Raw genomic sequence first — 27,615 nt, 5'->3', positions numbered from 1 at the left:
TATACTGTTTAATCTGGCTCTGGAAAAAGTAATACGTATGTCACAAATCACAATCATTGGTTCAATATATAATAAATCAGTGCAAATTCTGGCTTATGCTGATGGCATCAATATTGTTGGGAGAACGAAAAACGCTGTAAGAGAGGCGTATATAGCACTAAAAGTATTAGTTACAAATCCTACTACCACTTGTTATATAAAACGACGTTATCGAAGCAGTGAACGAATTTATATACCAGGGAGCGTTCCTTAACACTGAAAATAATACTACCGCAGAAATAATGGGCAGAATTTGCATGGCCAACAGATGCCATTCTGTGCTTAATCTCCTCCTTACATCCACAATTGTATCGGGAAGTACAAAAACAAAACTCTACAAAACAATAATACGCCCAGTCTTAACATATGGTTCAGAGACCTAGATTTAAACAAAAAGTAGTAAAAACATGTTACAATGTTTTGAAAAAAAAAGTTCTAAGGCGAATCTATGGAGCAGTGAATGACAATGGAGTGTGAAGAAGACGATTTAACTTTAAACTTTATAGAATGTACCAGGAACCAGATATATGTGGTTGGCGGAAAAAGGTGAAGATAGGGATCACTGGAGAGAAATTCTTGAGAAGGCTAGGACCCACACAGGGTTGAAAAGCTAGAATGATGATAATTCTGCAACATACTCTTTACACTGTTTGTTAAGTGTTAAATCTTATCGTTCACATCTTAGTCAATTCTTTTTAAAACCAGCACCAAGTTTCAGAAGTACCACGTCGTACTTCAGAACATAATCTCAAGAAATTTGTTTGTACTTGGTTCGAAACGCTGTATTCGTTTTATCCTTTTGTTCGTACCATCGGCTTTTGTTTTTTTTATGTGTCGAATAGGAGTTTGCAGCTCTTTGGGGGCGAAAATGTGGATATAGAATGTTCATATTACAAGCTCTCTTTTTCTTGCATGTAATCTTACCAGTAAGTAAGAGCTTATGTGCTCTTTGATCTGGCGTCACTTTTAAAAACTAAGGGTGTGGCAAATGGGTAGGTACACATTATACAAGTTTTAAATAATCTTCTATGCCCTCCTACCCTTTTGATTTATGTTGAAATAATATAATAGTTTGGTCCATTTTTCTTTGTTTTACCGCAACCAAATATATTATCAGTTCCTCTCCAGATTGAATAAAAATATCAGAGAATGGGCTGTCTTCATACCTAGCTTGATACTTCTCGAGCAGGTTTGTTGTTAATACTGGGACAAACTGTGTGCGATAGCCCCGAGGAATGTGTTTCCGTAACGCATTCTGCAATTTGTTGGCAAATTTCTTGTATCTGCGTAGATCAACTTTAAAGCTTACCTACCTATCTGTACCCGTTTGTCTAGTAAAGGAGTCCCACTTCGCGTTTTTTAAATTAAATCTGCGTCAAAATGAACTACCTCAGGATATATACGATGACTCTTACTGACTAACCATGATTGAGTCTATGCTGCTAATTTTACTATTGTCAGGCTTATACACTCTTCTCCATCTACCGCTGTCGAACCGTGGGGTCATGGATCAGTTTTAAGCCTTCTTATCACGGTCAGCTTTTTCATCAAGTTTTGTTGCCTGCAAATCCGAGCTGTGATTATAAGTAACAGAGGTAAGAGGAAGGAACAATGATAAATTAAAAAATACTTACATAATTTTTCGTAGCATGCATCGCAACATCCGCAAAAACTTCCTTTTTCAACCAGAATTTCGAACTCATTGCAAGCGACACTTTGTGCACATTTAAAAATGTTACAATAGATGTGGCTACAGACAATACCATCTACTGCCTGATAAACGGCGAAAAGTACAATCGTAGCAAGTATTAAGTTTTTCATGTTGAATTGTTTAATAATGCTCGTCGATTCTTAGGTTGAATGCTAATAGCTGATATTATTTTATATTCCCAGAAAATTATTATTATTTTTTTGTTATGCGGAATTCAAAAGAACAATGTAAAAATACTAAAATATGTTCAACATGAATTGTTTGGTAAAAAATAATTGAAATATAAAAAATGTTTTACAAAACATTAACACAATGTAAAATAACTAGTTAATATTTTTTGTTATCTTTTAATTAATTTTTATTTTATTTAAATATTAAATATATTTTATTTAACAATTAAATTTACAAAACAATAGCCCATTACACACTGTAGTTACATTAATTTTTATTGAATTTTAATTAATTTTTATCTAATTATCACTTATTAATTTTCTTTATAATATTCATTGGAGAAATGAATGCGAAAGTCGGAAAAGAAGAAATATATAAAAGAGTAACAGGGGGACAAAGTTTGAATAAAGAATTAAATGGTCTAATGGTAAATTAAGAAAAGTCTACACAACTTCGATCTTTATAGAATATACCAGGAACCAGATATCGTAAAACATATTAAGATATGAACTTTGATCAGATAAAAGGCATATATCGAGCACAGTTTAATTTAATCTTGCCCAAGTACTTTCGATCCCTAGATCATCTTCAGGGGCATCTGAAATAAGCCAAGAAACGTTTTTTTATAACCAAAGAAATTGATTAACTTCGATAAAAACTCGAAGTTTATGGTTGATAAAGAGTTTTTATGTGATTAACGTTTATAGACTTACTTCGTCAATTGCGGCCTATCCGACAAGAACAAAATGTCATAAACATATATAAATGTACATCACACTACACTACAAAAGGACAAACAAACACTTTAAAATTATTTAAGAAAGGCTACATTACTTGCAGAAGCCGGAGACAGAATGGCTCCCGATCTAACGGAAATGTTGGGGTGACATGTGACAAATGACAGCTTGGATGAGCAGTCACAATCATAGATATGTGATCTGTACCTTTTACAATTCTATGAAACTAAGTATTGACCAAAAGTCCAACTGACACTACTATAGGAGGTCACTGATGAAATATAAAATTATATAGAATATTTTTTAAGTAGATTGAATAATCTAGATCTCACACTCAAACCTGTCTGTAATAATTAAGGTGTTAGTTTGAGAGCAACTGAAGTCGACGTAAAGTGAGAATGCAAGAAAAGGACTAAACAATATATTAGACAGTGGGTAGTTGACTACAATAAAATGGTCTACCAAGCACTATCTGTAATGTAGAAAGGAAGAGATCTGACTATGTAATTAAAATACTAAAATACTAATTTAATTATTTGTCACATGTCACCCAACATTTCCGTTAGATCGGGAGCCATTCTGTCTCCGGCTTCTGCAAGTAATGTAGCCTTTCTTAAATAATTTTAAAGTGTTTGTTTGTCCTTTTGTAGTGTAGTGTGATGTACATTTATATGTTTATGACATTTTGTTCTTGTCGGATAGGCCGCAATTGACGAAGTAAGTCTATAAACGTTAATCACATAAAAACTCTTTATCAACCATAAACTTCGAGTTTTTATCGAAGTTAATCAATTTCTTTGGTTATAAAAAAACGTTTCTTGGCTTATTTCAGATGCCCCTGAAGATGATCTAGGGATCGAAAGTACTTGGGCAAGATTAAATTAAACTGTGCTCGATATATGCCTTTTATCTGATCAAAGTTCATTTATTCGAGCATTCAACCTTATATTTATTTATATTAAGATATGACGTCTGAGGTGGATAGGGCTTGAAAATGACACAGCTAGAGAAACACTCCTTCATAGACCCATTGGTCAGAGAAAAAGAGGAAGACCCAGATCAAGGTTACTTGATAACATTGATGAAGACATAAGAAATATGGAAATACGTGCTTCGCGGAAGACTGGAGAGAAATTTTAGAGGAAGACGGACCCACGCAGGGTTGTAAAGCCAGAATGATAATGATGATGACCACTTCACAAACCGAAGGATGCTATATAGGTCATGAGAACATTAGAAAAACCAGAAATGCTTATAAGGCTAGTAAGAATCACGCTTAGTACGGACATGGTTTTTGCCAATTTCTTTGGATTTTTTATTTTTGGATATGATCCCTAATTTCTTTTTGACAATTATTTCCTGTTATTTTATGTTTATTTTAAGCGATGTTTTTCCAAGTTCTTTGCTATATATTTTTAGTCCAGGAAGATATTCGACTTCCTCGCCTAATTATTCTATTTTTCTGCACTGGAAACAAAAGTTCAATTATTCGTTTAACAATGATTTTCGTTTCCAGTCCATTTGTTATTTGGTTAATCGTGAAATTCTTTTAATTTCTTGGTATTTGAAAGTATATTTTTTAATTTTTGTGTATAAAGTGTGTTTTATCTCAAGTATTATTTTGTCATCATTGTACCCACCTAATTTATAAGACCTTTGGTTAGGGGGTTTAATTATGTCGTTAGTTGATTGTGCAGCCATATAAGAGGTAGTTTGATTCTTTATCTGTGGTGTTTAGGATTTTGTTCAGTGCGCATATGATGTGATTTCGGACTGTGCGTTAGGTGTACTGCTGTTTGTTAACAATATGTTGTAGGACAGCTGTCTGCGCACTTTACAAAGCAAGGTTTTGTGAACAATACTCTTGACAATATAAGCAGTGTAGTATTTCTTTAGTTCATTAAAAATAACATTTGAGTATAATAAATACTTTGTGTTATGATCCTATGTTTTTAAACTGTATTTTATTTCTTTGATATTTCTTAATGGAACAGATATTTTTTAATACATAAAATTTTGTTTTTCTTAGCTTTATGTATATAATATTGTTTTTTTCTCAGCTAAAGCCTGTATAATTTTCGGGTATACACTAAGAGACTGAAAGAGGAGTGAATACATCATTATCACTGTCCTTAAAGTGCCTCGATCTTCTCAAGCTTTCTGCACCATTCTGCTGTGTCTCTTGCTTTATTTTCCAGTTAGTAACACTAATCTTAGAATTTTGTGTTACATAGTCTATCCACACCAGCTTTGATCTGTCCCACCGGCTGCGCTGTTAGAATTTTTTTTATCATGTTCTGCTCATTTTGGTGATAGGCGACATGAAATCGAAGATACTTAAAGATAAAAACGACAGAAAGAAAAGAAAGAGGTGGAATTGGTCGAAACTAAATACAGATAATGCAAACAGAAAATTCTGCACTAAATTAGAAGAAAAACTACTAGTCTTCAAACCATCAAACATAGATAAAACATGGGAAGACATAAAAGATAGTATCTTAACAACAGCAGGGGAGACGATAGGACTAATGGAAGACAATAAAAGAAAGGATTGGTACGATGAAGAATGCGAGCAAGCTAGTAAAGACAAGGACAAAGCAAGACACAGGTGGGTGGCCACAGGGAAACAAGAAGATCTCCTACACTATAAAGAGAAGAAGAAAGAGTCAGACAAATGCTGCAAAACAAAAAAGAAGAAATGGATTGAAGAATTACTGCAGGAACTCGAAGCCAATAGTAATGACAATGCAAGACTATACAAATACATAAAATCACAGAGAAAAAAAGAGATACCAGCAAATATTGGAAAAATGGAATGGGAAACACACTATAGAGAACTGTTTAAAAAGAAAGACGAGGCTGAAAATGCAGAAAATGAAGAACAAACAGAAAATAGGAATGGAGAACAATCAGAGCCTCCCTCATACAGCGAAGTATTGGCGACCATAAACAGATTAAAGACAAGGAAAGCAGCAGGACCAGACGACATTATAAATGAGTTCTTCAAGAAAGGGGGAGAGGAACTAGCCCACAGAATCCACAACCTAATAGAACGAATATGGGAAGAAGAACGCATGCCGAACGACTGGAATTGTGGTCTGATAACAACAATCCCTAAAAAAGGCGACAAGACGAAATGCACTAACTACAGGGGAATCGCGTTATTAAATACAATGTACAAAATATTAACTAATTTGATCAGACAAAGAATAGAAAAAGAAACTAGAACAAAAATAGGTGAATACCAAAATGGATTCAGGGAAGGTAAGTCAACAATAGATGCAATACACATTGTAACGCAAATCGTCGAAAAAAGTTACGAGCACGGAATAGATCTACATATACTATTTATTAACTACAAGCAAGCTTTTGACAGTGTAATAAGGGAGGAGCTAATTAAGGATATGAATCAATTAGGCATCCAAGAAAAACTAATAAGTCTCACGAAAATGACGATGAAGGAATCCAAGGGAAGGCCCGTCAGATGAAGTACACATGGAGGTAGGTGTCAGACAGGGAGACTTCCTGTCAACAACATTATTTAACATTGCCATAGAGGGGGCAGTAAGAGCAGCCAAAATTATGGGAAGGATTATCGAATCTTCAGCCCAACTGATAGCGTATGCAGACGATATTACACTGGTTACTAGAGATTTAAAAACCATGCAGAACATAATATTAATACTAGATAAAGAAGCAAAGAAGAAAGGGGTAGTAATAAACCAAAGCAAAACGAAATACCTCAAGTGTTCAAGAGAGAATACGAACATAGAGAAAGAAATTAAGCTTGGTGCATATACATTTGAAAGAGTACACCGTTTCAAATACCTGGGAGTGATGGTGACTGACAGAAATGATAGAACGGATGAAATAAATGAACGCATCCTACTGGGTAATAAAACCTACTGGAATTACCAAAAATTCCTGAAAGAAAAGTACATTAGTAAGAAAACCAAATTAAAAATTTACAAGACTGCAATCAGGCCAGTGATCACCTATGGTGCAGAGACGATGTGCCTAACGCAAAAAGATGAAATGAGGTTGGAAATCCTAGAGAGAAAGATAATTCGACGAATAATGGGACCGGTGGGAATAAGTGTAGGCGAATTTAGAAGATTAACCAATGAAGAAATTAAAGAAGTCATCGAGGGTGAAGACATAATCAAGTTCGTGAAGACGCAAAGGCTCAGGTGGCTGGGACACACAGAAAGAGCTAACCCAGACTCTACCCTAAAGCGAATAACTGGATGGAGACCAACAACAAAGAGACCAAAGGGGAGACCCAAAACAAGATGGAGAGATCAAGTCTTAGGAGACATAAAGAAGCTGAGAATCTACAATTGGAAGGAGCGCTGTAAGGACCGGAAAGAATGGAGGAAAATTGTAGACAGGGCCAAGTCACACACGCTGCTATAATAATAAAAAAAACAAAAGCGGACTGATTCTCCGCAATAAATAAATCAGAGAGCCCAAAAGGGCGGCAAACACTCCGCCAGGAGTGAATAAGCCATGATGATGATGATGATGTTCTGCTCACTGCAGACGGTTTCGCTGATTGTAGTGGTAATATCTTTTTTAACCAATCTTCATTGAAGACATTAAATAAAAATGTAACGTATACAAGATGAAATAATTATATAGTCAAAATGGCAATAGATAAATCACCAAACGTCTTTATGCAGACGACACAGCGATTGCAGCCAAACACAGAAACTTAAAAGAAGCGGTCAAAAATCTACAGACAGCATTGGATAACATTGAATATGGCGTATTCAATGGAAAATAGCAATAAATCAAAAGAAGACATAAGCAGTCATATTTAAAAAGATAAGAGAAACCCCGACGAATAGCAGTTAGTGCACGATAATTCCATCGAATGGAAAAAAAAAGCAAAATACCTAGGAGTCATTATGGACCAAGGCTTAACATTCACGCAACACGTGGACACAACCATCCCGAAAGCAGCAACCGTCAGAGCAGCAATAAGCGCACTAGCAGGTAAAAAAAGCAAACTGCTCATAAAGACGAAAATGAAACTGACAGACAGCATCATACTTCGAATAATTACATATGCATCTCTCACATGGGGACACATAAGTAATTTAAATAAAAAGAAAGTTCATGTAGCCTACAATAACATCCTCAAAGAAGCGGCAAATGTATCCAGATACGTGGCTGAACGCTTTCTGTTTAGAGAACTGCAACAAGTAAGGGTGATAGATAAAATGGCATAAAAAGCCAAACTGAGGTTTAGAGAATTAGAGAATCACTCATGTCCGATCCTGCGAGAGATAATAAGATATAATGCGTTCCATGTAAGCACAAAAGATCAAAATAGCAGATCCTGGCAAATACATAAAGTCTAGATAATTCGTAGTTCTACCAACAGAAGAAGCCCCAGCACACAGCACTGGTAATTTTAATAATTGATATTTATTTTTAGGACAACCTTCAAAAAAGTAAATAAATAAATAAGGGCTTTGGCCACCAAAAAAAAATTAACAGAACCCTAAAACCTTGGCACGAAGGGCACACATCCTCGGGTACCGAGATGCCGAACTGGGCGTAGCCCAAAGCAGAAACTCGAGGCCCAATCAAGTAATTTCATTTCGATAATACGTCACTAGAGGAAGCAGAAAAAAGCGCCTTATCCTAGCCTGCATTGATCGGGTTAGGATATGGTGTTGGAGTTCTTGTACCCAGGACTTTTACACGAAAAGTATTTGGTTAATACTGAGCCCCTATTGCGCATCAGAGTACTAAAGGGGGGATAGAGATAGTCTGGGGTATTGCAGCGCGGTGGAGAGGTTCCTGATAACACGAATTAATACACCTGAATGTACAATGAGTTACCTACACCTACACCTACTATAGAGTTAGAAATCCGCCAATTAACAAGCAGAATTGCTTATAGAAAGGAAAAAGAAAGAAATAATTTTTAAGTTGATTTATCTGTCTCAACTCTGAATGTTTACTTCACAATCAGTACCGGATTTTAACATAATGGTGCAGTGTCTCATCATCATCATCATCATCATCAGCCCATAGTCGTATATTGCTGAACATAGGCCTCCTCGAAAAACCTCCATACAGATCTATCTTGCGCTGCTGCAATCCAGTTGGTACAAATCCTCTGTATGTCGTCAGTCCATCTTGTGGGTGGCCTTCCCGGGTTTCGTCTATCCGCTCTCGATCTCCACTCCAAGATTTTTTGGTCCACCTATTATCCTTTATTCTAGTGTCGTGTCCTAATCACCTGCATTTAATTTTGGCTATGTGTTTTATAATGTCTTCTACACCACTTTTTCTACGGATTTCTTCGTTTCTTACCCTATCTCGTAACGTTATGCCTAACAATGATCTTTCCATTCTACGTTGCGTCACTTGTAGTTTTCGTATAGATGTCCGTGTTAGGGTGAGTATCTCTGCACCATATGTAAGTACAGGCAGGACACACTGATTAAAGGCTCTTCTTTTAAGCTGATAGGTATATCTCCTTTAAAAATATCACGCTGTCTTCCATATACTGCCCATCCCAGTGTTATTCTTCTTAGCAGCTCAGCAGTTTGATTATCTCTGCTATTTTTTAGTATAGTAAATTAGTCATCATTTTTGTCTTTTGGTAGTTAATATTTAGACCTACTTTACATGCTGCATCGCTGAGTTCATTTAACATGTCACTGGCAGCCTTTAGGTCATCTGATATCAGAACAATATCATCTGCGAATCATAAATGACTAAGCATCTCACCATCAAAATTGATTCCTTTACTTTCCCATTCCAGTAACTTCGAAACATGTTCAAGTACAGTAAAGAACAACTTAGGAGAAATAGTATCTCCCTGTCGAATACCTCTCCTGATATGTATCTTATTGGTAGGACCGTGCAGATTTATAGTTGTTGTAGCATTTCTGTATATATTTTCTATAATATTGGTGTACCTATGATCAATTCGACACTCTTCCAATGTCTTTAGAAGTGCGGGTAGTTCGATAGTATCAAACGCTTTATGGAAGTCTATAAATGTTAGAACTAGAAGTCTATTGTTTTCAATTGATTTTTCAATCAAGACTTTTATGCACTGTAGGTGGTCATTTGTACTAGCCGCCAAGTTTTATAGCTTCTGTAACTATTCCACCATCTCCTGGCGCCTAGTTGTTTTTCATTTTTTTGAGTGCATATTGTATCTCATCTTAAGTAATTTCTGGAATGTCCTCAGATCCCTGGTTTTGAAACTTTTGTCTACCGTCTTTATTAACGTTATTGTTAATTTGATTTATTTGTGTATAATATAGTGTAGAATTTTTCGACTATTTCACGTATTTTGTGTCTCTCGGTTGTTACTTCACCCTCTTTATTTCTAAGCTGGAAAATCTATTTTCTACTTGTCGCCATTTTTCTTCTTATTACCTTCATGCTCCTGTTTTGCTCTATAGTCTCTACGATGTTTTCATGTTTAAATTTCCTAATATCTCTTCTCACAGCTTTCGATATGTCTTTATTGAGTGCCTGAATGGTTTGTGGGTCAATGTCCCTTTCACTTTGTAACTGTCTTTTTTCTGTTATTTTGAGTTGTGTTTCTAAAGTGATCTTTTGATCTCGTTTAGTCTTTGGGCAAAAACATGATTGTATCAGATGCACATGCACATCTTCGTAAAATTGTTCTACCTCTTCGTCACGATGGGTTGATGTTGGTGCGTAGACTTGGATGAACTTAACGATACATCTTTTATTTAATTGTATATTTATATATTACTCTCTCAGATATTGCTTTTACTAAAACCACATTTTGGGAGAGTTTCTTGTGTATTATGATGCCTACTCCTCCTACAGACACGTGTTCACTTCCCATATAATAAAACAGGTCACCCGAGTTTTCAAGACGATTCTATAACGTCGGATCACCTTCCTCTGCTGGTTAAGGAACAGATACTAAATCCTCCACCTCCTGACCCTCCTAAAGTAATAAGAGACTACAAACGCGCCAACTGGGAACTCTTCCAAACATACTTGTCAAATAACACTCCAGAGTTAGGCAATTTTATGTACCCAGATGATATCGACCGAGGTATCATGGTGATTACTAACCTGATAAATCAAGCAATTGATTTGTCGGTCCCTAATAGGGTAATCAACCCTAACAAACCACCTCTACCTCAGTTTATCATCGATAAAATCAAACAAAAGAGACGTCTCCTCCGTCAATTCCAACGCACACGCAATCCCCTCGTCAAAACAGAATACAACCGTCTGTCTGCGGCGATAAAACTGCAGGTCAACAATCTGCAGTCCAGACAATGGGCTGCAGCGACCTCCAGTCTTGATTACCGCGACAGCGGCAAATTCTGGCAAAAATTCAAATGCCTAACCAAACAAAAAACCAATAATCTTTCTCACCTTGTGGTGAACAATCAAATTATTAACTCAAACGAACAGAAAGCAGAAGCTTTTAAAACCCACCTACAGAACACCTTAGTATCTCCAGACGATCCGAGATTCGATCATGCCTTCTGTGATCGCGCAGTGAGAGACATAACACGACTGCTCAGAACCCCTTTCGACCCTCAGGCACCCCATGAACATCCAATCATGGCGCCTGTGGATCACCAAACATTCATACAATTCTGCCAAATCGGCAAATTAAACGCACCGGGGCCTGACAAGATTGCCAGGAACTGTGTGCGTCACCTCCCGCTGAGCGTCACTCTATACTTGACGAACATAGTCAATGCCACTTTTAAACTCTGCTACTTCCCAAAACCTTGGAAAGTAGCACATACAATTATGCTCTTGAAAAAGGGCAAGCCGCGTACCAACCCACACACTTACAGGCCGATATCTCTCCTGAACTCCTTGGCGAAAGTCTTCGAGAGGATCCTTAAAGAAAGACTCGTAGACTTCGCCACAGAACACAACATCATCCCACCTTACCAATTCGGCTTTAGAGAAGGGTACTCTACCAAAACGGCATTGACTGAAATCGTCACACACCTTACACAAAGTCTGAACGACGGCAATTTGTCACTAGGCATCTTCCTCGATGTTCAAAAAGCCTTCGACCAAGTCTGGCATGTGGGACTGGTCAAGAAACTCGTGAGCATCGGGCTACCTACTCCATTCGTCAGACTCATCCACTCATATGTCTCTCAACGGCAGATTACAGTCAAGGAGCGTGATCGATACTCTACATCCTTCACTCCCACTGCGGGAGTCCCTCAGGGTTCCGTGTTGGCACCAATACTTTACACAATATACAACAGCGACTTCCCCAATCCCAGATATACACATACAACTACCTTACTATACGCAGACGATACGGCACTTCTTACTACCACACCACACGTCGACTCTGTACTTAGGTTCGCTCGAGATCATCTGCTCCTTGTTGAACAATGGTGTCAGAGATGGAGAGTGACACCTAACCCTAACAAAACACAGATGATCCTTTTCAGACACCCATATCGCAGCCAATACATTACACCTATCATCACCGAAAGGCACAATTTGAGTCTATGGGGAGAACGACTCGGCCGCACTCAACCACGTACACTTATCCATACTTACAAAACATTTATCAGACCGGTCATCGAGTACAGATCTTGCATCTGTGCTGTGATGCCAAAGCACCTCAACAATAGACTAATCTCACTGGAAAGGAGAATCTTACGTAAACTCAACAGAAAACGACGCGACTATCCCTCTGCACTCATTCATCGCCTGTCGAACATCCAGCCCATCAATGAGAGGCTTTCCTCTCTGAGCAGGAGTTATACAATTCGCACCATCCGGGGCCAAAACCTCAGAGCCCAAAGCATTCTAAAAACTACCTGCTCGTCCCTCGGCAATGTATTCAGAAGACGACCTAAACCCAAACTCCCATTCCTACCCACTATTCTGCTGGAACTCGCCAGCAACGAGCTCCCTGACGAATACATTGACATACAGGAGGCAACTCCCCTCTATTACCGCCGTATATTATAATACCGACGGGGGGGGGGGATCGGTTTTCTGTGGTTTTCCGATCCCATTGTACAACGATACCCCGTCGTTTTTCGAGGTACCAGTCCACAGCTGCCCTCACGCGTCGCGATATTCACTCAAAAATTAAATTGATTTTTTAAATTAATAAACATATAAATTTCATATATTTACTAATTCTGTTTTAGACCAAAAAATATTCTGAAAGGAACCGTTCACTTCTAACCCTTTCGCCCCCGATTGTCCAGGACTAGCAAAGCAGCACAACCACTAACAACACCGCAACACCAGTGGACACTTCCAAAATCCCAGTGCCACACCCACCAAAAAAGGAAACACGTCCTGAAGAGGCACAAGCCTAAATCAGGACATCAGACACATCCAATACAGAAGATAAACACACACTCACAAAAACCAACGCTACAATGCATCGAGTTTTCAAGAGTTTAGTGTTTCAAGAGACTCTCCTCGTCTTCTTACTTCACTGAGTCCGACTACGTCCCATTTAACATGCTGTAGCTAGTTTTCCAATTCCAGCAATAAGGATCTAGCGTTAAGCGTTGCAACTTTCATCGTAAATCGCTTTATGTTTATCTCAGGTTTTGTCAAAACTTTGTCCCCCCCCAGAATCCGTGGGACAGACTGATAGATCAGTATCTGTATCTACTTAATACAAGAAATAGACAAACGTTTTCACTTTTATTCTATACAAGATTTAATTCCTTGATAATTGAAGTTAGAATACATGAATTTTATTGATTAATTGATTGAATTGATTATTTTTGACAGAGGAACTGCCTCGGACAAATTCTACCTCTTTAATTTAAGCTTAAGATACATAAGTACTCATAACCAAGAAAACAAAGCTGTACTGGTATCCAAAAGACAAGAAGTCAAAGAATTACACAAAGCAAGGAAATATATTTTGGTATCTTTTAACTCAAGTCAAAAGAGTGTCTCTTTGACACTTAAAAATTATGCTCTAAGTAAGTATTTCACACGAGTCAATCTACAGAGTCATTCAAGAAAGGTTGAAAGTTAAATCTGTAGTTGTTGTTTTATACTAATGGTATAAAGTTCTAAAATATAATTTAAAAACTAGCATGGTATTGTACTCGTACAAATAATATAATAAAATTAAAAATATCATTTTTATTATTATTTATTTATCTACTTAATAATATTTGTTTATAATTAAATTAGACTTTGGCGCATTTTCCTTCAGCGTTACATTCTAATCCATGGACACATTTTCCTTTGAATGGACCTCCTCCCAGAAAACGTGACCTGCAAGCATCGCCTTCATCTACAACACAAAAATAAGTTAGCTTTCAAAACATGCACTCAAAAAAAAATTTGAAATTATGGTACAGAGTAAAATCGATTATCCGTGTACGAGGAAATATAGCGATAACTTGAAATTTCATTTTAGGAAACGCATGATAAAATTTTACTAATGCTCAGTGGTATAATATGGATTCAGGAATATAATATCATATCTTGGATATATAATGCGGGGAAAATAGTATAATAATCTTTGGCTGATTTTAATGGGTAAGATTGAAAGAAGAAGTGGACTTGGTAGAAAACAAGCCTCTTGATTAAAAAATACCACGGAATAGATCGAGATGTAAATAGTAGAACAACTGTTTAGAATACTCGCGACAAAGTCTTGCTATCTTAATCGTCAACGTCAAGGGGACTTTGATAAAGCACATTATGGCTAACATGGCTAACTGGGAAAAATAACTATCAGTATTATTGCCATTTATAAACATATGTTCTGTCTCTCTCTATCTACCATAAAATGATCAGTTAGTTGAAATTTCTTTACTTAATAAATGTTCTTCGATAAAAACCAGAAATCTCTTCCCGGTGGGGTTTGGAACCCCAGTCATTAGAGTGCTAATGACAGCTCTTCCCCACCGGGATGAAATTTTTGTTTTTTTTTAATCCATTATGTCTTTGTCTTTCAGTTTTTTTAAATCTTATAAATGATAAAACAATCAATTAAGTTATAATGAAAGAAGTAACCAGTGTATATCTTCCACATCTGATTTATGTATATTTAACATGGCCTGCATTTTTGTTGTCTATAGCTTTTGGAATCTATGTTTATCTCCAAAAGTATTAACTTTAGGCATAAGAAACCCTAATACTATTTAAAAGACAATTTATTATATTAATAATAAAATTATAAAACACAGGGTGTTTCATTTGTGGACACCGTGTAGTTAGAAATTCGATTTCTATGTACATTTCTGAAATAAAGTTACACACTCTTTGTGTACAAAGAATTTCAAGAAATTTTGATTGTGAATGGATGAGCTATTAACTTTAACTGAAAAGTTTATCTCTATTTGTCAAATTTTTTGAAAAAATATGAATAGCTCAAAAAATATAAAGTTTTAACTTTATACAGTAAAAATACAGTAATATATGGAATCAGTAGAATACGCTGCGAATGATGTTAACGATAATGATGATACATATATAGAATTTTGAGCAGAAAACCGCCATATGCTTAGACGAATATGTAATTTAAAGCTTATTACACCTTTTTGTAAGTGGCTGGTTTCAATTGCTAACCATATGTTCACTGATGATGGTTTGATAAGATTAAAAAAAAGTTCTGAAATTTTAATCCGTTTGACGAAATTAAAATTTTTTTAATATTTTTTTGCACTAGAAGTTTTTTACTTCACTGGAAGCATTATCAGACTTTTCCTATACATCTACAAACGGAATGATGTTGACTGATGCCAGTTGGATGGTATGTTCCATATCATTATAATGTCCTTATTTTGCCCAGTGGTTAGTATGCTCCTTTAAAGGAAATACTCTAACATTGGTTTTGTTTCACATTTTTAAAACTCAAGATTTTTATTGATGATGGTGTGATAAGACAGAAAATGGTTCTGAAATTTTTCATCTTTTTGGATAATTTAAATATTATAATAAATATTTATCACTATAAACCAGAAGTGTTTTTTTGTAAGATCTTCTTAAACGTCACTTTCATTTTTCACTTTATAAAAGCAACTCTACAATGAAAGGCGAGTAGATGAAGAAAACCTGCAGAGACCAAACGATGACTTTAAACAGCGTCGAGTTTGAAGGTCGCAGAAACAAGGATTGAGTGCTCAAAAAGGTTGAAGTATTCCAAGCCGGAGCAAAGAAAATGGGCTAAAGCAAAGAGCGTTGCAATAACCACCGTTGATCAGAGAGGTTTGAAAAAAAAATGAGGCGACAGTCCGATAGAAATATATAAAAGCTTTTAAAAAAAATATATATAGCTCTTGTAAAACAAAAAATATAAGGATATAATAACATGAATTATGAGAGGTAACTGAGATTATTTAATAAATACTTACTTAGTTTTCTGTAGCAGTCGTCACAACATCTGCAAAGACTTCCCCTTTCAACCAGAATTTCAGAATCACTGCAAACGAGATTTTCTGGACATTTTACACTTTCGCAATAGTTGGGGGCACAGGCAATAAGACCATCTACTGCCTGATAAACGGCGAAAAGAACGATCGTGGCAAGTATTAAACTTTTCATGGTAACGATAAAATAAATTATTATATGCAAATATATTTAATATAACTTCACTTGACAACTGTTTAATAATGTATGTCGATTCTATGGTTGGGTGCTAATATTTTAAAGCGACCATTTGTTTACTGTTTGCTTAACTTATGACCTTCAGTTAAGTTGTTGCGATATGCTGTGACTTCTAGTAATTACGCATTGATAATTGATAATTTTTGTACAATAGAATAATATTTATAATGCTTGGTAATCCGGGAAAATTATTATTATTTTTTATTATGTAAAATTCAAAAGAACAATGTAAAGACCCCGAACAAATATGTTCAACTTGAGTTGTTTGTTAAAACACCGAAAAATTCTGTTAAAGCAACGTTTTGTAAAACAATAAATGCACACAATGGGTATTTAGTGTTAATTTTTATTGATTTCTAGTCAGGGTTCAATAATGAAATCACTTTAGAGTGTCTCCTATAATTACAATATGATCTTCTTCTTGGGCTACCACATTAGGTCCGACCAACGTTGGTCCTGTCAAATTGTGAATGATCTTGAACCTTACATCTGCTTCTTTCTAATTTCATTTATTCATTCATTCAATCATTTTACTAATGAAGAAATGCGAGATATGATTTGCGTATACGCACAAGAAAATTTTTGCGGTCGCTCGGCAGCCAGAAGGTATGGAATGTTATACGCAAACAGAAGGCAACCAAATCACAAAACTTTTGCAAGATTATATCGTAGTTTAGGTGAAACTGGGTCATTTCACACTAAAAATCGGGGTGGTCGACCGAAACAAATCACACCTAATCAAGAAGATGAACTTTTGGTTCGAGTAGATGAAAATCCTGAAATAAGTTCACGACATCTATCAGCAGCAACAGGAGTAAGTCAGTCGTCTATTGTTAGAATTCTAAAAAAAGAGAACCTTCATCCTTATCACTTCACTTCTGTTCAAAATTTACTTCCAACAGATCTTCCACGACGGTTACAGTTTTGCCAACGTATTCTGAATAAACATCGCAATGACAGACACTTTATTAAGAATACTATGTTCACCGACGAAGCAACTTTTACCAGACGAGGGATTTTTAATTGGCGAAATAGTCATTATTGGGAAGAAGAAAACCCGCATGCTATTAAAGCTAGACATTTTCAGCATGAGTTTAAATTGAATATTTGGTGTGGCATTATAGGCGACCAACTACTAGGGCCTTATGTTCTTCCTCCGAATTTAAATGGAGATTCTTATTTATTTATTAGGGAACATACTCTTAGTGATATTTTAGATGATCTGTCACTGGATGTAAGAAGAAAAATGTGGTTTATGCAGGATGGAGCGCCACCTCATTTTTCATTAGCTGTTAGAAATCATCTTAATGTCGTATTTCCTCAAGGATGGATTGGCAGAGGCAGTGATTTTCAATGGCCACCAAAAAGTCCTGAGTACAACCCGCTAGATTTTTATTTTTGGGGACATATGAAGTCCTTAGTTTATGCCAATGAAATTAATTACACGAGACGAACTTTGGAGATACATTCAAAATGCAGCTAATCTTATAAGGCGACAGAATAATATTTTTTTTAACGTCCGAAAATCCTTTATAAAAAGAATTAGAAAAAGCATAGAAATTGGAGGAGACCATGTAGAACCTTTAGTTTGAGTTTTTGTGAGTTCTTTTAAGTTAAAGTGTGTTTAGTTTTGATTTATCTTCAAAACGGAAACCTTACGTTAGTTGTAACTTTGTTTATTAGTTTGGTATTTGATAGGGGAATTGTAAATAAAATACTATTTATTGTCTAAGATTATGCCTCTGTGTCAATTTTGATAGCAATTTATAAATGTACAGGGAAACTATTAGCAAAAAACGAAAAACAAAGATTAACTTTAACACCCTGTATCTTTTTTCTCAGCAACATTTTATTAAGGCATATTTGGCCCATTAGCCATATTTTGGTCCAAATAACCTGTCCTTAGTCTATGTCCCAATAGTTATGACTCACCCTGTAATGTGTTATATATGACCTCATTTTGTACCTTATTATTTATAGTTAATTTATCGTTAGTTATCGTTTAAATACATAAAACAGATTAAGTTTTTAACGCTAATTGAGAGAATTCGGTAACATTCGGGCTAAGAGATTATTATTTACATAACACAGTTCAGGTTAAGTGTGATAAACTGTTTTTCGAATAAAAATATTTAATTGTTTTCGTATGTAACGGAACCAAGATAAATCTGAAGCAACTGATTCGAATTTCTTTGAAGCGAAAAAGAGTATCTTGATCTACTCTATTTTGAGATTGTCCTTGTTCTACAATTTATTGTGTTCAATTATTATTTAGGCAGATTAAAAGCAGTATTTATTAAAATAATCTATTTTGGCTTAAGGTAAGCTTTGGTCCGATCGGTGTCAGCCGATATGCGCTCGACCGTTTTGCGCCCGACCGTTTTGCGCCCTTACCTAAAATCGGCCGGTTTGCGCTCTAACACTTTCTTAATGGAGATGTATAGCTAATTATTTTCTTATATCGACCGTTTTGTGCTCTCTTGTAATCGACGTTTAATTTTATTCTACCATAACCATCAGGTAGCGGTTAGGCTAGTAAAATTAGTTTTAAAAAATCATAAAACTATAAAAAAATAAAAATAAACCATCTTCCCTTCACACTTTCATTCAGGCTTAGGACTGTCATAGGTTATACATAATATAAACATTGGCGTGTTTAGAAGATGTTTTTTTTTTATTTTTTCATTTTTTTTCGTTTTTTTTTAATTTGTTAATTTTTTGTTCTTTTTTTAATTTTTTTTACAGTAAAATACAAAAAATTCTTGGGAATAAAAAATTGTCTATTTATTGCAGCTCTTAGATATATGCCAATGTCCTTAAACACAACCTTAAGTCCCTTATATCTTTATATTTCTGTAAAGTTTTGGATATTCTTTCATCAAGATTAATATATGTTTTCTTGTGCCGCTTTCCTTCTAGATTAAAAGTAAATCGATCATAAAGGTGATCACAATATTCTGCTTCTTTAACCAGGCACTTCACTAATTGGAATACATTGGGATGTGGTCTTATTAATGTATTCAGACGATGATTCCAACCTTCTAAAACGTTATTACTGCGATGTCTTTAATCATGGCAATTTCACATTTCCTTGGTAATGTGAGTATTTTCTAACCATTGATTGACAAAGTAGTCATAAAACTGTTCCATTTTTTCAGAAATAGGAGAGGTTTCTTGAATGCATAACCAGCCATCATCGATATCTTCTATGGGTAGATACGCTAACGCAGCACACATTCTTATATGCAAACGTATCTCTTCGTTGTCAGTGTATTCAGAAACAAGTCCAATATTTTGAAAATTTTTCCATATACATTGATTGAAATGAAAATTATAACCAGAAATTTTGGCTTCGGGAAAATAATTTTCTAAGGCACCAATCACTGCCTGTTCTAAATCCAGTTTTAAAAGAGAAGGTTTCCAATTTGGTAGTTTCTCTTTCATTGATTAAAATAACATATCGTATGTCTCTTTGGATTTGTTAGGAAGTAACGCAAATATAGTGCAAAGAACAAATTGTGCAAGAGAACAAAATTGGACTTGAGAGTTAGGCTGGCAAGGTGCTATATTTTCTCGACTCTGCTTTATGGTATAGAAGCATAGACACTTAACGCGTAGACTGCTAAAAAGTTGGAAGCATTTGAAATGTGGGTGTATAGAAGAATCCTGAAGATATCATGGACCGAGCATGTAACAAACAACGAAGTCATGAGAAGAATCAACAAAATAATGGAAGTATTGGAAACCATCAAGACACGAAAGCTACAATACCTGGGGCATGTTATGCGTAATGAGAGATACAACCTACTTCAATTGATTATACAAGGGAAAATCCAGGGCAAGAGAAGTGTAGGAAAAAGAAGAATCTTATGGTTGCGTAACTTGAGGGAATGGTACGGATGCACATCAATTGAACTGTTCAGAGCAGCCGCATCTAAGATCAGAATAGCCATGATGATTGCCAACCTCCGTCGCGGAGATGGCACGTGAAGAAGAAGAACGCAAATATCAATGGAATTGTATTTGTCTCCTCTGACGTACTACCAATATGGATATGAACGGTATATATTTGACTAAATTGCTTACTGCAGCTTTTGAATGTTTCATCCATAAATACAGTGTCCCTACTGTTAACCAAAATCTTCCTAGCTTTGTTGCTGGCAAACACCAAGAATCTGTATCCCGAGGAACTGGTCTTGTCGATAAATAAAAATTTCGTTTTGTCGCTCATTGTAATAATTTCTTCTGGAAATACTATTTCTTATGCTGCTACTGGATCTGTGAGCAGCCCACGCGCTCGTTTTCTACAATCGTTTAAACCACTTTTCACTGAAGAGAATTTTGGGATGTCTGTCACGAAATCCAGTCCTTGACTATATAATCTTTGAAATTCATCTTGATATATTTTTGACATCGGCAAATAACTATTGTCTTCCCTAGCTCTTTTTCGAGCATTGAAGACACACTGCTTCACTTCTGTCCCTGCACCACTCGGCTTACACAGATGTTCGGCTTCCTTAATTATTGTGTTATTATCCATAATTATGTGGCCTCGACATTTTTCAGTTTTCTCTTTTAAACAACTCAAAAAAACCGAACCATCTTTATTTGTTTTTTTTTCATACTAAAACTGTACCCTCTATACAATGCACATAGTTTTCCCTTCGAAGTTTCAATAATTTGCACATCCATTTTTAAAACACTAACTCACACTAACTCACACTGATTCACAATAATTCTTGATCCTACTATCTCAAAGAACGCAATATAAATGATTCACCGTCAATATGGTCATTATCACGTAGAATTTTCAGGTTTTTTTCTGTTACCACACACACACACGCAGTGATCAACCCTGCCCCTAGGAACATGTGTATACCAATGTAAGAATGGGATCCACATGTCCGAAGATCAAACCGGTCACACCCCGCTAGTCGAAGTGGTACCTATCTGACCCCCAGGCTTTTCCACCACCCCTCCTCATCGTGTGACTTACGTGAGGAGGCTTATGATCTGAAATTTACTTAAGATGCCCTGGGTAATAGGACATCCTCGGTTTTTAGTGAATGTGGTTATGCCACCTAACTGTAGGGGTAGCCACATCTAGGCTTTTCTCCCTATTTACTTTACTGACTCAATTGATTTTACTCTAGCTTTACGTCGGGACTTGAGTCCCTAAAAAAAGAAAAAAGAGCGTGTGTTCCGACCATAGAGCCATCAGCCTGAGCTGACGACTCTATGTCCGGAAAAGAGTGTGTGCTCGGTCACTCAGCCGCCGATTTGGCAAAATAAATTTTGTTCTCCTCGCCGGCTGAGCACCCGAGAGGGGTCCGGCCACCAAGCCCATGCATGCCGCACATGACCTCAGTGCTCGGATTTCGCGGGTAGATCTTTCATTTCGATCTGCCTTAAGGGCCTAGTCCGCGGAGCGGTACATAGAAGGCCTGGCGGGCCCCTTCTATATTTGCTATATAAGGTAAATTTACGTTAAACGGTTTAATGAAAAGTATGAATGTATCAATATGAATTTACGTTATTTAATCAGAAAACACTTTTTTTTTTTTTTTGTTTTTTTTGTTTTTTTTTTTTTGTTTTTTTTTTTTTTGTTTTTTTTTTTTGTTTTTTTTTTGTGGACTTCCTTGTGGCGTCGGGACTATAAAATGCCTGGGCAACAATTCTTTCCTTTTTTCCTTAATCCTATTTGTGTGCGTGTATTGGGGTGTGCATTCCCAAGTGTATAATGCTCTCACACACCCCGGTGTATATTGGACTTATAATTACCTAAAAACCTAAAAACCTAAAAAAGAAAAGCGTACCCTCTCGCCAGAGTTTTTTTGGTGTGTTTTCTGATTGACTGCATTTCTTTGTTCGTTCTTCTTGCAACCATCTCATTCTTTATTTATTCGTTCGGGTTCTCCCTATATCGAGCTATCTGTTGTTTTGGTCTTCTGTGTACCGTCCTTGTGTTTTCATTGTAGTTAGTCAGCTCTCTTAACATTCTGCTGGGGTGGTTTCTTAGTCCGTTAAAAATTTCATATGCTCTCTCGTCTAGCGTGCGTAGGATTCTTGTTTGTCCTGAGTCTCTATATACATATCTCAAGGGTACGTACCTTGGTATCTTAAGGGCATCTCTGACTATTTGATTTTGAGTAGTCTGTATCTTTTTCCTGTTTGTTTTACAGGTGTGTCCCCACGCAGCGGATGCATATGTTAGGACTGGCAGGATAATACTATTCGCAACCCTGATTTTGGTTTTAAATCGTAGTTTACTTTTCCTTCCAATAAGTGTTGAGAGCTGACTTTTCAACGCTTTGGCTTTGCGTATTTGCTGATTGATGTGCTCAGTGAACGTTAGCTTCTTATCTAGATGTACCCCTAGGTATTTAGCCTGGTTGGTCCAGTCTACTGGGGTGTTTTCAATTGTAATTTCGCGATTTGGTACACTTCTTCTGTGACTAAACATTACAGCCTGTGTTTTATCTGGATTTAGGGCTATTTTCCATTTTATGCACCATCTTTGGAATCTGTTTAGTGCTCTTTGCAGATGATTAGCTGCATGATCCGGGTTTCTCCAGCTAACAGCTATTGCTGTGTCGTCAGCGTAAAGACTCAACAGAGAGCCTGGCTCTTTTGGCGTGTCGGCCGTATAGATGGTGTACAGGTACGGCGACAGCACCGCTCCCTGAGGCACACCCGCCTCCAGGGTCCCGACTTCGGATAGGGTTGCCCCTATTCGAACTCTGAACCTTCTGTTGGCAAGATATGACGCAAGGAGGCATGTCATCGCCTCACTGTAACCAAATTCATTCATTTTATAGATGAGTCCATGGTGCCAGACTCTGTCGAAGGCTTTGCTGACGTCCAGAAAAGCTGTAGCTGTGTACATTTTTTCATTAAATCCTTTGGTGATGAATTCTGTAAGTCGTAGTACCTGTAATTCACAGGAGTGTTCGCTTCTGAACCCGAATTGAGCCTCTGGTATGGTTCCTAGCATTTGTGATTCTTCATTGAGTCTTTTTAGTATAACTCTTTCCGCTATCTTGCTTATAGATGATAATAAGCTGATAGGTCCGTAATTTTGCGGAAATGTGCCGTTTTTACCAGGTTTTGCAATCATTATTACGTGTGCCTCTTTCCACCTATCTGGGAAATATCGTAGTTTTAGCATGTTGTTTATTATGTTAGTGATATAAACAATAGCTTTTGTTGGTAGATTTTTCAGCGCCCTATTTGTGATGTTGTCGGGTCCTGGGGCTTTTTTGGCATTTGTCATTTTTATAAGTTCCTTTATTTCTTCGGGAGATGTATGTGTAATACCTATTCTGCCCTTTTTCCTTCTAAGTCTTCTCGCTGTTCTTTCTACCTCTTCTTCAAAGTCTATGTCATCGTCGGGGTCTTCGTTGTTTCTACACGCCCTTTCTAGTTGGTCCTTCATGACTTCGGCTTTGTCGATTTCCGTATGGACAATCCCGTTTACTCCGTGTAGGGGAGGTATGGGTTTCTTGTCCTTTCGAAGGATTTTAGATAACTTCCAGAAGGCGGATTTGTTAGGATTTAGCTCATCGATATAGGAGTCCCAGCTTTCATTTCTATGATTTTGAAGTTGTTTTTTCACTTCCCTGTCTAGCTCATTTGCAATCCTTTTGTCTTCTACCATTCTTGTGCGGTAGGCTCTTCTTCTTTTCCGGTTTTTCTCTTTGATTAGGTTTTGAAGTTCTATACTTATATCCCTGAATCTTCCTTTTTGTCTTGTGATTGTTTCGGTTTTGGAGCTGGCATCGATAGCATTGTTTATTGCTTGTTCTAGTTTTATTACACTGTCTTCTAGTTCTGTAATATTATTAATTGTTGGGATGTTACCGATGTTCTCGCTCACAATTCTTCTAAAGTTTGGCCAACTTGTTTTCTTTCTGTTGTGGGGCTGCAAATAGTTCAATTCTGTTGCGCCCAGGGTCAGGACGATTAGGTTATGTGTCGAATCGCCTTCATTTAGAGAGTGTATCTCGTATTGTTGACCCACGTTGTGTAGGATTGCAATGTCGAGATACGTAGGGAGTTCTCCGTGGAAACATGTCGGTTCTGTTGGTCCGATGACATATGTGTTCGGTCTGTTCTCGAGATGGTTGCAGAGATATCTTCCGTTTCGGTTGGTCGTCCTGTCAAACCAATTGGGAGATCTAGCATTTAGGTCTCCAATAATTACAGTTGGCTCTTCTGAGTTCAGTATTAGGCTCAAATCTTCGTTGAAAATCGGATCATGTGGTCTAACGTAAGCTGACACTATTTTTAGTGTTTCGTTGTTGGCCTTAAGTCGAATAATTGTGGCTTCCATTGTCACCAGTCCGTCTGGTGTTGGGATGTGCTCGTGTTCGAGTCCCCTTTTGACTAATATAGCTGTTCCTCCTGATAATGCTCTATGATCCGTTCTATAGATATCGTAGCCTGGAAATTTTGTTTTTTTCCTTTCCACTAGTTTGGTTTCTTGAAGGGCTACGATATCGAGCTCTAATCTGTTTATTATTTCATCCAGAAGGTTGATCTTTTTGAATATTCCGCCGGAATTCCATGACCCAATGCGTAGATCTTCGTTTTGGTTTGCTAACATTTTCGGACGGCTTCTCCAAATGCAGTCATCATTTTTGTTGCTTTGTCCATCATGGACATCATTTCCATCATTTTGTTATTATACTCTGTATGGAAGTTTGCGATGAGGGTAGCTGCGTCCTGTACCGACACTTCTTGTGGTTGTGCTGGAGATTCTGAGGTGGTTTCAGCGGATTTTTTCGCTGCCTGTGCGTAGCTGACTCCTTTGTTGATTGGAGCGCTGTTTATGGGTCTTCCTACCGGTCTTGTTGGGGCAGGTGTTTTCTTTTTGGGGGCCTTAGAGCATCCTCTATAATTTGCTGTGTGCGCTTCACCACAGTTTGCACATTTGGGGTCGGTTTCCCGGCTTTTCTCACAGTCGTTACTGATGTGGTTTTCTCCGCATTTTACACATCTGGATCCGCAATGGCAAGCCTTTGAGCTGTGATAGAACCCTTGACAGTTATAACACTGTAGGGTGTCTTTTGTGATTTTGAATTCATCCTCCACATAGATGCGCATGTAGCATATATCAGATATTTTTTTAATTTTTGCAACGTCTTCCTCTTTGAGGGTGACGATAAAATGTGGCAGTACTTTTTTATCAGCTTTTTTGGAGATCATATTGATCACCCTTGTTGCTTCTATTCCTTTATTGTATAGTTCGTCTTTAATTGCTACTGTGCTAGTAGTAGCAGATAGCCCTTTTATAATGACTCTTTTTAGTTTATCGCTATCTATGGGATATGCGATGAATTCTACTTTTGGACTGTGTTCTTCTAGGATGTGTACCATTCCTAGGTAATCTTTTCTGGTTTTTGTGTTAATAACAATCGATCTGCCTGATCGTGCAAACTTATTGACTGATATTATGCCTTGGTTGGCTGCTCTCTGCAGGATTTTTTGGTGTTCTCCTACAGTTTTTAGGATTATCGCCGGTGGTTTCGGCTCTTTTACTATAGGCTCCTCGCTTGTTTGCGGTGAGTCTTTTGGTAAGTCGTTTTCTTTTTCAACTTGGCTATTTTTGCTCAAGTTATTTTGGGCAGTTTTCTTTTTCTGGCTTCTTTCATGAGCCTCTTTCGCAGCCTTGTTAAATTCGATTTCTTTCCGCTGATTTATTATCTGCGTCTGCTTTTCGGCGACGCTTATTTTTGTTTTCACACTACTGTCTGATTTCTCAGTAGTGGTGCCTGTCTTTTTTCCTTTTTTGTTTTGGACTTGTGTCCAACCTGCAGGTTCTTTGGTTGTTATGATTCTTTCCGGCTCTTTAGGCTTGCCTTTGCTACCGGATGGCTTTACGGGGGGAGGTGAACCGATTCCTAGTTCCACTAGCTTTACAACGTCATTATCGAGGGAGGCTTTCCACGGGTCGATTTCCATTATTGACTCTTCTTTCTCCTTGGCTGCTGTTAATGCCATTATATGTTGTACAAGTTTTTGTATCTCCTTGTCCTTTTCTTTGTTTTCGTTTCTCAGCTCAGTCATCTGAGCGAGAAGGTCTTGGATTTGTTTATTTGCCTTTTCCTCGCGGATACGGCTTTCTTCTTTAAGGGATTTGATCTGTTCCGTCAGTACATTGACCGACCTTAAAAGCTCATTGGCCTTTTCCCTTTCCGCCATTTCTCTGGCCTTTTTCTTTACTTCTTCGTCTTCCGAAGAGTCTTCTTTGGGCCTTAGCCTTTTCATTTTCTTGCCGATTTCGGGCTCGGCTTCATTTTTGGAGACGTTGTCCACGGCGGGTTGTGTCTCTACTACAGTTGGGGGTGGGGCTTCGCGCGATTCTACAGCTGGGCTCGGCTCTTCGTCGATGGCGTCCATCGTATTGATATCGTCATCGGTGTCGATTTCGCTTTTTTCTTCCTCCGACTCGGGCAGATAGGAGTCATCGTCAGATATTACGATTTCTATGTCGTCGATCGCGGGATTAGTCGATTTAATAAATTTATTATATAGCTCGATCGAGCTGTCAACAGAGGGGTTTGATGATTCGGCTAAATCATTCTCTTCTTCTTCTTGTGTTGTCACCTGCGTGACAACACTTTCTGGGGGGGGAATATCACTCATATTGCCGTAAGGCAGTGAACAAATAGTTCATAAGATATAAGAAAATTCTACTTAGACGACTCTGTTTTTTTTCCACCGACTGACCGCTGTCAGTACGGCTTACTGGGTGCCGTCCTAGGTACCTCGCGGTAGTTCACTCCCTGTATTCACAGTGAGGGATCCTCTTCCTGTTTCTTACACCTCAGGAGCAGGGGCCGTTTCTGTCCGACCTTGTCAAATGTCAAGGCCTTACAGTGTCATCCCTGACGACACACTGAGGTGATCCCGAATTCTTCGCAAACGCGAAGCTATTATAGCCTCCGCGAGGAGCCTATAAAAACAGCTCCTCGACGGTTTAACTAGTAACAACCTCGCATCCGCTTTTCGCTAATATGTAGGACAAGTGCCTATGCCACACTCGGTGTCTTACCCACCGGGAGCTGAGAAGCTCCGTTGACAATAGGTCAGTCGCCCCCACCTAAGCACGCTTCTCTCTCACGTCCGTACTGTTCGGCTGCTCGAGTCGAACTTTTTCTGTTACCATACCCTTTGTTAATGACTTAAGTAGTTACCAGTTCGCATTATCAGGTAGAAAGGAAAGTTAGTTCCAGCGATCTCTCAGTTTGAGAATTCTAGTTACTAATTATATCTAAGCAATTAACTTCCAGGTAGGATTATAAACAGAGGTATTAAAGATTAAAGAACACTGTTGTTCGACAGTATTAG

General features: G+C 37.4%; 1 long non-coding RNA gene across 1 annotated transcript; it reads right to left on the bottom strand.

Moving 5' to 3' along the window:
• Positions 1–13,782: 13,782 nt before the first annotated feature.
• LOC140432713 (uncharacterized) lies at positions 13,783–16,421 on the bottom strand. The gene is made up of 2 exons (XR_011949836.1): positions 16,011–16,421; positions 13,783–13,942 (listed from the first exon to the last, which is right to left on the bottom strand). It is a non-coding gene; the product is annotated as an uncharacterized lncRNA (long non-coding RNA).
• Positions 16,422–27,615: the final 11,194 nt, after the last annotated feature.

Source organism: Diabrotica undecimpunctata, chromosome 1 (genome assembly GCF_040954645.1).
Source record: "Diabrotica undecimpunctata isolate CICGRU chromosome 1, icDiaUnde3, whole genome shotgun sequence".
Lineage (NCBI taxonomy): Eukaryota > Metazoa > Arthropoda > Insecta > Coleoptera > Chrysomelidae > Diabrotica > Diabrotica undecimpunctata.
Note: the sequence above shows the minus strand (reverse complement) of the source record. Positions and strands in the feature narration are given on the sequence as shown.